This window comes from Meriones unguiculatus, chromosome 3 (assembly GCF_030254825.1).
Source record: "Meriones unguiculatus strain TT.TT164.6M chromosome 3, Bangor_MerUng_6.1, whole genome shotgun sequence".
In the NCBI taxonomy this organism is placed as follows: Eukaryota; Metazoa; Chordata; class Mammalia; order Rodentia; family Muridae; genus Meriones; species Meriones unguiculatus.
Window position 1 is genome coordinate 173,824,774 of NC_083351.1, and position 15,387 is coordinate 173,840,160.

Below are 15,387 nucleotides of genomic sequence, written 5' to 3' on the forward strand. Positions count from 1 at the left end.
GTATATCCACGAGACAGTTTTACTGAACTCTCCTTAAAATGCAATCCTTGAGATCATAAAATAAGAGACTCTTAAGACCAGTTGACCAGCTGTTCTGTGTATGTGTGTGTGTACACAGGTGTACAGGTGTGTGTGTGTGTGTGTGTGTGTGTGTGTGTGTGTGTGCAGCAGGAAAGCACAACACCTGCCTCCTGTAACCTGCAAAACATTACCTGAGAGCAGGTGCCTCAGCGATGGGAAGTGGCTTGCCCCAGTCCTTATGAAGTAGTGCAAGTGCTGAATTGAACCTCCCAGCAGCTCTGCTCTGCAAGTAGGCAGTGTACACACCCTACCTGCAGGTCCGCTGCTCCGTCACTTCACACCCTCTTAGCCGAAAGGCACACCCTGCTCACGCCTGCTTCAGTTCTTGCTGAACACCCCACATCCAGCCTTCCCGTTGGGTGTGCTGGCAGCCAACAGCTAATAACTGAGTCTGACCCGTGAGGCCGTTTCTCAATCTACCAAAGGTCAGCAGAAGCATCTTGGGACTTCTGAAGGGGATTTCCAGTGATCACATGACTGACTACGTCATGTCAGATCAGTGGCCTGTGGGCTACTCTGTCGTTGTTTACATCCAGGCTTGGCGATTGGCACAGCAGTCTGCACACTGCAGATGCTGTCTGTGTGAGCGGGTGAGCACCACTGCAGAGGTCAGAGGTTGACAAGGGGTCTTCCTCACTCATGGGCCATCCGATTTTTAAGACAGGGTCCTTACATGAACCTCAGGTGCCATTCAACCTGGGCCGGCTGGCCTTCAAGGCCCAGGGATCTGCCTCCCCAGCACCTGGATTCTGGGGTGTATGTCGCAGCACCCAGCTTGTACATGGGTGCTGGTGACTGAACTCATGTTCACTGCATGAACAGCAAGCACCTCACGATTAATCACCTCCCAGCACTGACCGTGACATCTTAACAAGGGCTGGATCAAAGAAAGAGGCAAGGAATATTCTTGCTGAGAGTAGATGTTTTCTTTCCCCGTGAACCCTCTACCAAAATTATTTTAAGGACACATGCAGTCTACTATTTAATCGTTTAGCAAGGACACATGAACGGTAATGATTAGGTAGTGTGACGCAGCAAAGACACTTTAAAATACAAGCAGGTCTACTACTGACGCAGCAGACACAGAGCCCTCTTTACTGGACAGGACGGCCTGTCCAGCAAAACAATTTATACACTATTACATGAACAGAATAGAAAACACATTTTCTGTCTCATGTTTGGGGAGTGGGGTGAGGTTTCACTGATGGGACTGAGGGTTGACAACTGGAGAGCAGAGTTGGGGAGATTAAGATACTGCTATCTGACTTTGCCGCATTATCAAAACACAAGACTGGCCACCACAAAGAGCCATGCCCTAACCACTTCACTGTGGTCACACGTGGCCTATTTTAAAAACCACCTTTGGGGGAAACTGAGAAGAAAACCCTGTCTACCCCCTTTTCTCCCTATCCCTCCTCCTCCTGCTCTTCTTTTTAAGTTGGAGACAGGGTCTCACTATGTAGCCCTGGATGTCCCAGAACTGTGTAGATCAGGCTGGCCTTGAACTCACAGAGGTCCTTCTGCTTCTGCCTTCTAAGTGCTGGGACTAAGGAAGAGTATAGCGAGGGCCTTGTACCTTCTGTGTCATTAGGAGCTGCCAGTATTTTAAAATGTGTCTTTGAGGCTTCATCGTACCTAATTGTTCTCCCTCATGTGTCCCTGATAAATGACTAAAGAGTAGACGGTCTAAGTCTATAGAGTGATTTTGGTCGGGGATTTACAGGGACAAATGTCTACTGTCAGCAAGAATACCCCGTGCCTCATTCTTTCCTCCAGCCCAGGTCTGTGTCACACACTTGTTAAGATAATGGGTTCAGTGCCAGGGCAATTGTGTACTAGCGAGGTACTCGCTCTTCAGGCAGGGATGTTGATTCATCAGCCAGCCGTAGTATGTGTTCAAATCCCGTGAGAAACACACTACTTTAGCTGCACTGCCTTTCTAACTTGTGGGGAGGTTAGTCTGTGCCACCTACGAATCCTTCACTGCATTTCCTTTCAGTGGCCCCTCTTCCCCTCAGAAGCAATGATGCTGTGTAATAAAAACACATGAACGGTTCCTGAAACATCTCCTCTGGTGGCGGGGAACTGAGTTCCTGTGAAAACATTCTATAATAATGGCAGACGTCGTGAGCTCACCACCCCCTGACAATCACGGCCTTCTCCTCAGGCTGAGGAGTGGTGGTAGCCTTGCTGGTCTCTTCTCCTACTGACAACAGCTCTCACAGAGCTTGGGAAAAAGGGCAGAGACGCACAACTGAGACACAGGTTAACCATGTCTGATAGAGTCAGCATTTGACAATTAGAGCCAAACAATCATCCACTGAGTATATTTAAGGTCTGCGCTTCTGATTCTAAAGGCTTAAGCAGGAAACACGGGCTGCAAAGGATATAACTGCCCATTTCCTCACCTGACTTCTCCTGGGAAGCACACGTAGCATTCTGTTTTGGTTATCACAATACAGTCTCTACGGATGTGGTCTCAAGTTAAATACATACAAGAATGCATGCTGGAAATAACACTTTGTGTTGAACAACAAAACGAAAAGCGATGATTTAGGCTGAGCCCCCAGGTAGGGCACAGCCAGACTCAAAGACTTGGGCTTCACACCTCTCACATCTGGGTCCTTAGCTCACGGAGCGCCACCATGCAGCTGTGTCCTCAGCCGTGTCCCCGAGGAAGCAAGCTGGAACCCCAGCGGCCGTGTCTCCCCGTGTACCCTCTTCTGCCCCTTGGCTGGTGTCTCTCTGTGTCTGTCTGCTTTGGTCACCATGGTTTGATAGGGGGCCGTTTCAGTCTAATAGCTATCTAACTTAACTGTCACATCTCCTGAACATTGTCCGTTCTGACATTCCCAATACATGGACAAGGGTTCAACCCTTCAGCAGCTACTATGACTCTGTCAGCATACATACTAGAAATACTTGATTAGTGTTAGTAAGTACAATTACATATTATTCAAAGGTAACGCATTTGATTTCTGAATCGGTTTCTTTAAACATAAAAATGGTTTTCAACTTAAAATGGTGTGATCTAGAATTCTTAGTTTCTTGAGCTATGCAAATGACTCAGCAGACAGAGGCACCCTGATCTGAGTTCAACCCCTGGGATCTACACGTTAGAAGGAAAGAACCAGCTGGCACAGGTCGCCCTCTGACTTACACACACACACACACACACACACACACACACACGCACACACAGGCACACGCACGCGTACACAAATAAAACAAAATAACTACACAGACGCTTTCCAACTGGGGATGGCATGAATTACAATTCTTCAACAGTGCGACGGCACAGAAGCACGATGCACTGAGTAGGAACTACCACAGATTGTAAATTTTGATCTTTTCTAGGACGAGCCATATGTGGTGCTGTCTCTATTCTAGGCGGTGGCAGCAAGCCACGGTTCTCAGCCAACCACCAAACAAAGGAACCAGCGATGAGCGGAGGTACAGTGCGCTGCCGAGGTAGGACTCTCCGCACGTTAGGGGCGGGCTGTGCTTTAGAAATTCACAGTGCCGCCAGCTTAATGGTTTTTCGCTGTTTATGGACATACCCTACAGTGAATCAGGGAGCAACTGTAATGATGTCTGCCTGCTCTCCAGTCTTTTTTTTTTTTTTTTTCATTTTTAAATATTAAACTTTACTTTCTGGAGAAATCAGGATTTGAAATTAAGTAAGTTGGACAGAAAGTTGTGAACTAACTGAAGAGAGAGGGAGCGCGATGGAACAAGAGATCTCAGAGATCTGAACTGAACGGCAACTAGAATGAACAAATAATCCCCAAATAAGCATGATACAGCAATCCTAATGCAGGCGAAGCATGAAACACAGAGGGATGCTTCAAGGAAGCAGTAGCCAGGGGTGCAGATTGAGCAAGGAGCTGCTGCAAGATGCCTACAGGGTCGGTGTCACTCAGAAAGCTCGAAACCTCTACGTGGAGAGCACCAGACCGGAAGAGCATGGCCACAGAGGGCCGCATGGGAGTCTGTGCCCTCAAGATCTCTGCACTGTATCCAAAGGAACACAGCGGCATGGCACTGACACGGGACCAAGGACTCCGCTGTGCCATCTGCAGGGCCTAGGGCGCTACTGAAGAGGGTTCAGTGCTGAGAACAAGAATGGGCAGAGCCTAGGGGACTGCGCTGCACACAGGGGCCTGCTGCCAAGTCTGACCTGGGTTTACTATCTGGGACCCACATGATCAAAGGAAAGAACCAGCTTCTCATCTGCTCGCCTGCATGCATGCACACACATACACACACACACACACATACACACATGCACACATGCACACACGTACAAACATGCACAAAGGCACAAACATACAACATAAAACATGCACACATAAACACACACATAAGCATGCACACTCATATATGCGCACAATAAAATGTAAAAGTTTTTAAAAGCAAATAAAGACAAGATAATAAACAACCACACAAAGCCAAAAAGATACAGTTCATACCATTTATAATATGAATCCTTAAATAATATAGTGATAGGTAAAAAGAAATTCGAAAGATGGTAAAAAGAACTATTATAATATTGGTTTTTAGAAATAGAAAAGCACACCCATAAGATAATCTCAGAAATACACATGGTAGTAACAGTTGACCCCACCTGCTTTGGAATGGCTGTGCTTGTAGAGACCGAGACAGCGGCTCAGAGAATTGGCTGCTCCTGCAGAGGACCAAGTTCAGTTCCCAGCCTATGACTGCAGCTTCGGGGTATCTGACACACTCCTCTGGCCTGCTTGGGCATTCAACACAGACATACACATACCCCGACACAGACACACGTAATTAAACATGAAAGATATCCTTTGTGAAAGTGTAGCTTTTTAAAGGCAATAATTATTTTGTAATACTTCTGAATTTAGTTAGGCACACCCCAAAAGATGACAGTTTTATGTAAGAATTTCTTTATAGGGGGCTGGAGAGATGGTTCATCAGGTAAGAGCACTGGCTGCCTTTCCAGAAGACCTGGGTTCAAGTCCCAGGAACCACAAGGCAGCTCAGTCCAATCTGAGAGGATCTGATGCCCTCTTTGGATCTCCTAGGGCACCAGGCACACACAAGGTGCACACACATAGATGCTGCTAAGACACCCATATGCAAAATAATTCTTTAAAAGAATACAGTTGTACTAAATGCCTAAAATTAAATATTTAAATAGCAACTTATTTCTTAGGTTAGTCTCATTTAAACCATACTTAAATGAGATATATTCATATACTCTTGTCTAAGCTGAATATCAGCTATTTCCAGTGTGCCTTTTTATTTCATTTTTAGTGCTCTAAAACTTAAAAACACAAATAAAATATAATTTTTCTGTTCAACAAGTAACAAGAAAAATATTACATCTGCAGATATATTTAGCTGGAAGTACTTATTTGTTGTTTGCTTTTTTTTTTTCTTCAATGTTTATGAGCATTAGAATCCTAGAAATAAAAATAAATTCTGGATAGTCTTCTCTGTCCTCTGAGGAAGGGAAATGACTGTCTCAGGCAGTGATGGCAACTTGGCAAGTGCCTGTCCTTAGGGAAACAGGCCACAGACCCCAGAGAAGAAGGAACAAGCCAGTCAGTTCCCTCAACTCCAGGAAGATTCTACACCATCAAGAAAGAGGAATAAAACGCAGTACTTTAAAATAGCATCCAGACAAACTGTGCAGTGCTCAATGACACAATACATCTTATCTTGCCCTGCCAGGACAGGCCTTCCCCTGTCTCCCAGGTCTCCAAGGACAACAACGAGCCGATTCTGCAGTGGTCAAGAACCTCAATTTGCCATCACTAGCTTCCTGTTTGTATCTGGATGCCCACCATAAACTTCAGCATAGTCTCCTATTTGTTCTGTGGCAGTGTGGTGACAACTGTGGTTCTAAATGACAGCTCACTACCATGAGCAAATTACAAGACGTGAATCATTCCCTGAGTAGGCAGGTCCCTGGGGTACAGGGAGCACCGCCCAGCAGAAGTCACACAGCCATTTGCTAGAGAATGTCAGTTCCCCTGAGAATCTGGGTGGTGGTGAAGATGCTGACGGATGAGGGGTGATGCCCGTTCCAGCAGAGAGAGCCACCTGGAGACAGGGATGTGGGTGGGAGAATGCCAGGGTTATGAACATGTTTCCAGGGGTTTCGACCTCAGGAGGAAGCAAAGGTCTTCCCCTGACAGGCCCTCAGACCAGTACAGCCAGGCAGGGTTCTGCAGCTCTGCCTCTCTCTGCCTGTTAATCACCCAAGCACCGCCACCTCCACTCACCTGCTGGTAACTGGTCTTCCCAGGTGGAATACTCCAGCTACTCTGCTCTTGACTTATTCCACATGTAAAGGGACCGTCCACATCAACACTTGGAAGCCAGGGTTAGCACTGGCCCCTAGGGAGCCCTTGCTTCCTGCCTCTGGGCTGGTTTTCATTTAGGGTGTGCAGCCCTAATCCTAGGTCACAGTGACATAGTCACACAGTGCCAGGTACAGTCACACAAACGGACTCGTGTGTTTATTGTCCAAAATGACAGCTGGAGAAACACATTCAGAGAGGTTAAAGCAACTTGCCAGGGAGATTGAAAACCAGCCTTCGCACAAGTTTAAGATTGAGAACTTCTGATCCTGGCTTGTATTATTAATTGGAAGTGGACGCAGAAAGAGCTGTGTGTGTGTGTGTGTGTGTGTGTGTGTGTGTGTGACTGAGGTGACTGAGGTGTCTTCCTCAATCACGTCTTCACCTTATTTTTTAGAGATAACATCTCTCCCTGGCCCCGGGGCTCACTGACTGGGCAGTATCAGGGTTGGAGGACCCCAGTTGGCTTCTCCCTGGGTGCTGCTCTCTGCACTCACGTCCTCATACTGGTACAGCCAGCTTCACCAGCTCAGTCATCTCTCCAGCCCAGGAAATGACTATTTATTTACACGACAGTGATCTTTATTTCCTACCTATTCCTAGCAAAGACAGTATGCTTTGTTCTTCCTTTAACATTCACATAAAATCATCACATCAGTCAGTTCCACATAAAAAGCTTTTACACATGCACACACTCCCACACACACATACAAGACACACACACAACACACTCAACACATATATACACACATACCACACACATATGCACACACATGAGAGAGACACACAGAAAGACAGAGACACAGAGACACAGACACAGAGAGAGAGAGAGGAGAGAGAGAGAATGGCTGGCCCTCCGTTCCCTCTGTGTATCTTCCACTAAGAGTGGGGCCAGACTGGCAGCAAACAGGAACTGTGCCATGAGTACAGCCTTGCCAGAGAATTCTGATATCCCCAGACAAAGCTGACCTTCAGAACGTGTTCTATTCACCTGACTACGTTTTCTTCAATCTTAAGAGTTTCCTGTTCTTTCCGTTTGTTTTCCCTGATTTTAGCAACCACAGCATAGTCTCAAATATAAATAAAACTCAGAATGTTAAGGAAACAAGCCCCCGGTAGAATCCATGGAGGGGCACTACAAATAAAAAGACACAACTGGCAGTTACACATAATGATAGGTTCTATAACTTTAAAAGTTCTTACAAATTTCTTTGTGAATAAGAAAAATGAGATTTAAAACTTCTGGGGGGGAGGGGGAATGATTCCAGCAATGATAGTAACTATTGACCTTAACATTCTAGATAATCGTGTTGATTTAAAAATGAAACTCAGGTTCCACAAAATATTTTCCCTACATTTCTAATGTAAGTGAAGTACAGAGGCGCTTTTCCTCGGGCTGCCGGGTCCAGATCAAATCAGCCCATTCCTGTTAAAGGAATGGCTCAACTCCCAGAACCTGGACAGCCCTTACCAAGTGCCAACAGCTTGGAGTCCACCGAGGCAGGAGAGTTACAGCAAGTGTCGGGATTCCCTTCAACAGCATCCCTACAGCACTGTGCTCAGCTGACTCTCATAAGCCGCCCCTCCCTCCCAGCCCCTCCCTCCCTCGCTCCCTTCCTCCTCTTCCCCTCCTCCCTTGGATTTTTATGCTTTTATCTTTTACAAAGGCCTGGCTTTGAAATGACTTTAATTTAGCTTCAGAAGTTAAGAGAGGATGACTGAACGATTCGAATACTCCCACAGAAGGGGGAAGCTGGATCCTCACCCCTCTGGCCTGGCTTAGCACAGCCTGCGGCTTTAACCGCAGCACGTCGGCCGGGGCACTTCTGGGACATTCCTACACACTCACTGTGTTTGCATGGGTGTCTGTGGACAACACCTGGTCCCCTGGAGCTGGAACTGCAGGCAGGTGAGAGCTGCACTGAAGGCTATGAGCCCAACTCAAGGGCCCTGGAAAAGCAGCAAGCGCTAACCATTGAGCAAGCTCACCTGCCTCTGCTTTGGGCTTTTTAATGTCCCTCAAGGCTCCCTGTGCTCTAGCGTTGGCCTGAAAGGAGTGGACACTGTCTGGTTATATATTATAGAACATGAATGGGAACTTCTAAAACTGAGAAACTTTTCCCCTTTATAAGTTGATTTACTTCAGGCTATTTGTTACATTAATGGAAAGCTGATTAACACATGCCTTGCCAGGCTTCTTGGTGCACATTTTTATTACTTTTCCGTGAACATTTTGCCTAAAGGTTATAAGTTTCCCTCAAAAAAAAAACAAAAAAACAAAAAACAAAAAAAAAAATTAGACTAAATTTCCTTAAAAGTCAAAACATAAGCCTAAAACTTCAATTCTGTAGAAGCAATAAATATGTTATATACAATATTACATACTGACATGTACCTATAATCCAATATGAAACAAGACAAAGATGTTCCAATCTCCTAGCTTGTTTTTACCAATAAGTACACAAACAAGAGGTTCTAACTTCTCTAAAAAAAAAAAAAACTCAGAGGGGCTGGAGAGGTAGCTCAGAGGTTAAGAACACTTGCTGTTCTTCTAAAGGTCCTGAGTTCAACTCCCAGCAACCACATGGTGGCTCATAACCATCTACAGTAAGATCTGGTGTACAGGAAGAATGTTGTATAAATAATAAATAAATCTTTTTTTAAAACTCAGAAATAAACTGGACACAATGTTTAAATGGTCTCAGTGTAAGACACAAAATTCCTGGTTGGACTGACTGAAGTCTACGGTACATCATGCCGCTGACTGGTAGAACATGGTGGGAAAAATGGTCCTAGAGTAAAACACACAGCAAGCCATCCTAGACCACACCTCCCTCAGGATTAAATGAGATGACTCCCTCAGCTTTCAGTGTAAGGGAACAGAATTCTACAGCGCCTGTGTGCGGTCACCACACGGCAGGTAACCACTGTCTACAACTGCAGTTGCAGCTGGTCCCTGTGTAGTTTAGAACTATGTAAAAACCTGACCCCTTATCGATTCTGCTTTGGCAGGGCTGGTGTCAAACAAGACCCGTGAATGCTAAGCGAGCACCCCCTGTAGGCCACATCCTCATCCCCTATCCTCCCCCTTAAACTTTGATACAGGATCTTGCTAAGCTGCCCTCGTGGGCCTTACACCTAAGGTCCTTCCTCCTTCACAGCTTCCTCAGAAGGAGCCGTGAGCCACGAAGCCCCTCGGATGCCATCAGTTAATGAACACGGGGCTGCTTTCTTTCTGACTCCTATGTCCACAGTGTGACAGTGTGGCAGGAGCTGAAGCCAGGCATCCACACTGCCCTGCTTCTGTGAGGTGTCTTCGCATATTACACAGGCCGTAAGGCAGGACGGCGGGGTTCCAGACCGCACACTGCTCCTGGTTGCAATTAAAGATGAGACAATCAATCCCACTTGCGTTGGCTTTCCAGGGTGGAAGACAGCGGAGCTCACACTGTGCCTGCGATTCCTTTTCATCTGCGGGACTAGGGATCCAGGGCCTGTCACGGGTCTGCTGGCAACAACTGCGGCCTCCAGAGGTGGCCTGGAGTGTGCATGCTGGAACAAAGGCCGGCAAACCTCTTCCCCTAGGGCCAGATAATAAGTGCTCCGCCAGGCAGCTTCGTTGTAACTGCTTAGCACTGCCGCTGTGGAGGTGGGAGCAGTTGCTGCAATAAGTGAGCGTGGCTATAGCTCTATAGATGGACACTGGTACCGCACACTCTTGTTCTTTTTTTGATATTTTTCAAACAGCTAACCATGACAATGTATTCACAATTCAAGTAACACATATAACCAGGTCCTGCGCCAAATGTGGCCTACCACTTTGAGTCGTCAGTGCCTACTTATCTCCTGACCCACATGTGAAGCATCCTTGATGGGGCTAGAGATGGCCCAGTGGTTAGGAGAACTTGCTGACCTTTCAGAGGACTCAGGTTTGGTTCCTAGCACCCACATGGCCGCTCCCCACTGCCTGTAACTCCAGTTCCAGGGGATCCAACACTCTCTTCTGGATCTTCAGACGCTGGGTACACATTACAGTCAAAAACACACATACTCATAAAATAAAAATAGATTCTTTTTAAAGTATCCTTAATGGTCTGTTTTGTAGCACAGATCAGGGAAATAGTTCTGAAGTTCAGTTGTTTTTCAGCCCTTCCCTCTGCTCCATGAGTCTATACTCCTCCAGTAAGAGCATTCTTGTTCAAACTGACTAGAATGGTGCTATTTCTGCAGTTCATAGTTCATCACATAAATGATGATGTGATGAACAACACATCATCAAACAAAAACTTATTTTGCCATCATATTTTAGGAATATACTGTGAACAGTCTATTACAAATTCATCGGGAATGATTATAAACTTTAAAAATGAAATATAGTGGTTAGTACCCGGACACTCCTATGGCTCCGATACTCAGAAGGCTAAGGCTGGAGGATTTTGACTGTGAGGGTAGCCTCGGCTACATCGTCAGATGAGAGAGAAACAGACACACAGAGAAAGGAAGAGGAGGGACTACAGATGCTTTAAAGCCTTAGGTCTAAGAGCAGAGCACTGAATCCAGCTTTATCTCAGGTATGCACAGGAACCAGAAGAGCCCCAAGGATCTCCCAAACTGAGCACCATGATTAAAAATAAGGTTTGGTACCTAAGTCAGAGTGCTTACTGTGCACATACACACAAATCATCCACTAGTGAAGAGAGCTGCCATGTCTTCTCCGGACACAGAGGGAAGGTGAACCCCTCGGTATTTTGTCTATAGAAAATGCTTCTTTTTGCTGGGAAAAGAGCTCTTGGAGCTGGGCACGGTGGCACACGCCTTTACTCCCGGCACTTGGGAGGCAGAGGCAGTGTACCTCTGGGTCTGAGGCCAGCCTGGTCTACAGAGTGAGTTCTAGGACAGCAGGGCTCATTCATGGAGCTGAGGTTGCTTGAACCTACGCCCTTGTCTCTACTCCTGAACAGCTGGGATCACAGACCTGTGTTACCACACCCCATTTCTTTTGCTTTTAACGGATCATAATGTTGGTATAATGTTCTTTTGGAATGTATACAATTCACCCTTGTTCATTCAATTGTCCCCCGCTCTCTGGTTTCAATTTGGCATTGCATTGTGATACTTATTCCAAGCATCTCCTGTCTCAACTTTGTGTAAACATGCCAAAATAAAGCGACCAGCCACAATGTTGAGCAATGGAAAGGAAGTGGGAAGAGAGGGAGGAGCCAGAGACAGGAAGGTGGGAGGCAGAGGAGGAGAGAAGGCAAAGTCTGGGAGAGCAGAGGCAGGAACAGAGGTCTTGGAACAACGTGGAGAATGAACCGGACCTAAGATTTCACAAAAAGCAAGTATAATGGGTGAATCTAAATGTAAGGAAACTATGAGGGCTTGGAGGTTTAGGATGGAGTAACTATTGCCCAGCATTGTGTTCTAGGTTAATTAAATAAATCCCAGTCTCTGTGTGGTGATTTGGGTATACAGCTGCTTAGGACTAACAGCAGCATTAGTAAAAGATATATTAATAGTAAATGTTAAACACCAAATACAACATCATAACCACATTTCAAAAATCTGCATCTCTAGTACGTGTGTGCTGGATGCCAATCCCAGGACTCCAGACACACTACGTAACTCAGTTAGCTTCAGTCCTCACCTGGGACAAGGGAAAGACTTGTCTCTGTCAGGCTGGACTGGATGAACACATCTGGAATATTTTCTTGACTGCTAATTGATGGATGAGAGCACAGCCCACTTCTGGCAAAGCCATCCCCAGGCCTGGGCTGTACAAGCTAGTGGAACATGAGCCTGGAAGCAAGCCAGGAGTCACTGTTCCTTGGTGATCCCTGCTCAGTTCCACCCTGGAGGTTCCTGCTCTGGCTTTCTTAGGTGCCGGACTGTAACCCACAAACAACGGAGACCCTTTCCTCCTCCAAACTGGCTGTGGTCAAGCCTTATCAGAGCAACAGAAAGCAAGCTACTCTAGGTTAGTATCAAAGACTGACTTACCCCTGCAGAACCTTTTCAAAGTATTTTCCTTGAGATAAGATCTTAATTGCCTAGGTTGACTTTGAATTTACAATCTTTACCCCCTCAGCAGCATGAGTGACAGACCTGTACCACCAAGACTCAGGCCTTGAACTTGAGATCCTCCAGCCCGTGCCTCCTGGGGCTAGGATTTACTGGAGTGCAGCACCACACCTGGCTAACTCCTACTGTTCGCCTTCAAATGTCCAAATCCTCTCCTAAATGTCATCATTTTTATCGGTCCCTTCTGAGTCAGACTCAAAACAGGAATCCCTTATTGTCATTGGCTGATGACGCGCATAATCCCTTCTCCCTGGACTCTCCCTGTCAGAAAGTATTCATTTAATAACCTGCTGGTGCTGGCATGGCTTTGCCATGGAGACCCAGCAGAGCTGGTATGTACTATGTAGCTCAAGCAGGCCTTGAACCTGTGACCACCCCATCTCAGCCTGAGTACTAGGATTACAATTGTCAATGGCACCCCTGGCTGAAACAATTTAACAAGTATTTATCAGGTGATTACGGTGTCGGTTTCTAGGAAGATAAATGGTCTTTTCAGAGCTTGGATTTTAAAAAGGAGGAGGAAAATGATGACATCATCATCCTTTACTCTCAAAGCTATGTTGGCTTCTGCCAGCTCTGAATGGAATCCTTTTCCTCAGTGTTGGCAGCAGTGCGTGTATGATGGTGGACGGAGCTTACATTTCCTAACCTCCTTATCTGAATGCGGAACGATACTAGAACACCAAGGTCCACAGACATAACTAGTCATGAAAACCTCAGTGTAGAACCAGCTCTGAATATTCATTAGAGCACTGCATCTATAAAAAGAGAAACTTGGAAGTTAAAGTCAGTCTCTACCATGAGGTGTACATCCAACTACAAAGTGGCAAATGGCAAGTAATGCCAATTTCTAATGAAAATGTAGCGGAGAAAAACGCAAATCCAAGCAACACAATAAATGTGAGATAAAGACCAAACCGCCTTGTAGTTACCACATGACCCATTTGTGAGAAATGTGCTCAGCTCTTTTAAAAAGGGGATCACTTCCATCCTCAAATAAAAGCAGTTAATAATCCACTTCCTCATAAATGCCAACTTTAGTTCTTAATTATCAAAGATACTGAATTAGTGAGTGAAAATATTTAAAAGCAACCATATAAAATCTGCACAAAATAACTTGTATTTTCTTGTTCAGCTGGAAACACTGCACTAGAATGCGAGCAGACTGCTTTCTAGAGCTACAATAGACAATGATGTTAAAATGAACATGACGCCTTGGGAACACAGACGACATCAGCTAGAACCAGAGCTGACATCTGAACCTTAAAAGCCAAACTAAAGCCCATTCAGTGGGATGGACATTATCTGATACACAGCAAACAGACTATATATCAAAGAAAAAAGCGAGGGACATGGTGCTGGTCCAGTTACTACTGGGCACAGTTAGAACCCAGGGTGAACTGGGTGGGGGAGGGGGGACAGACGTGGAAATAAGACCTGCTTAGGAAAAGCTGACACACACTGAAGTAAAGCTTAGCGTGAGGCCAACGATGATCCCTAAACACAGTATGTTCAGTGGATGAATCTGAATGCAGCTGTTGCTCTGGCAAAGGTGGGGTACAGGCGGTGATGCCATCTACACAAGACCAACAGCCGGGAACTGGCCGCTCTTCAAGATTGTAGAGTGAGATGCGGAGGACCCAGGCATCTAGCTGGGTGGCTGGAAGGGGACGAGTACCAGGAACTGAACTGCAGAAAGAGCCCGCTCTAAGAATTACTCCTAAGGATCAAAAGGGACAAATCTGACCTCGGTGGATTAAATGGGGCAAAGAAACCACACCTTGAGTTTAGGATAGGGAGAGCTGGAGTGCCCTAAACCACATCAGCAGGGGAAATCAACTCTAACGAAAACAGGGTTGCTTTCTATTTCCAGTAGGGAAGACTAAAAATTCTAGAAAGTTTTCAGCCATTTTGTTTCTTTTTACTTCACCATAATCACGGATATTTAAAGATCATAATACAAAAACACACATTGAAAAGCAGCCCCCAGCCTCCCCTCCCCTCCCAGAGCCATCACCCTCAATGTCTTGAATACCTCTACATACATGCTACACATCTGTTAGCATCCAGGTGAACATGCTCTATTCAAATGTAATTCTTAAGACATTTTAGATTTCCTAATACATTTAAATAATTGAACATATAAAGACGGGACTATTAACCAAGCCCATCTGAAAGCCGTTTCTACTCACGAGTAATGCACCATCACAGTTCACTGAGAAGTTCAGTGCTGCTGAAGGTTAGGCATAGCTCACTGGTTCACACTGACCTTTAGGGCATTCCTCGGGGAGCGTGTTCTGAGTGTGTGTGCACAAGGGGGCCCATCCCCAGATGACCTGTTACTCGGGACGTGAAATCCGGGTTCCAACTAGAAAGGGGAAGGGAAATGATGAATTAGTTCCTATTTGAGAATGTCTTAGTCCAACAGAAGCCACAGCTGCTAATTACCTCAGGCGCACTAATTATTCTACTCAAAAGAGAAGCTGCAACGCTCTGCTGCCCAAACCCTCTTTTGCCCAGGTCAGGCAGCCTGGGGCTGGAGCAGTGAGGTAGGTCTAAAGGTTTCCTCAGTGGCCTCTAATGAGCACCGGGGCTGGGAACCATTGCCACAGAAATAAAGCATCAGACTTTGTGAAGATCACGCCTCAAGTTCTAATCTCAGCACTAAGCAATGTTCAAGTGAAGGAGCTGCAATTTTAAAACACTTGGGCAGGCTGCTTTAAATCGTCAAGAGTTTTCCTAACAGGGCACACAGGCACAAGGAGATTCCACCACAGCATTCTAGAGCTGTTGGCCTCACACTGCCTTAACAACTGTTAACAGCCTCAGACAAACTTGGTCTGGATCAAACACTGACAAGCTGTGTTACAGCTTT

At 45.9% G+C, this 15,387-nt stretch overlaps 1 protein-coding gene across 8 annotated transcripts in view; it reads right to left on the reverse strand.

Moving 5' to 3' along the window:
• The window catches only part of Wdfy3 (WD repeat and FYVE domain containing 3), a 223,789-nt gene that overhangs the window by 159,785 nt on the left and 48,617 nt on the right, over nt 1–15,387 (reverse strand). The window contains exon 3 of one of the 8 annotated variants that reach the window (XM_060381033.1): nt 14,782–14,880. The exons of the other annotated variants lie outside the window; for them this stretch is intronic. The gene's annotated coding sequence lies outside the window, so the exon portion shown is untranslated. The remainder of the gene's footprint in view (nt 1–14,781; nt 14,881–15,387) is intronic. 8 annotated transcript variants of the gene reach the window in all.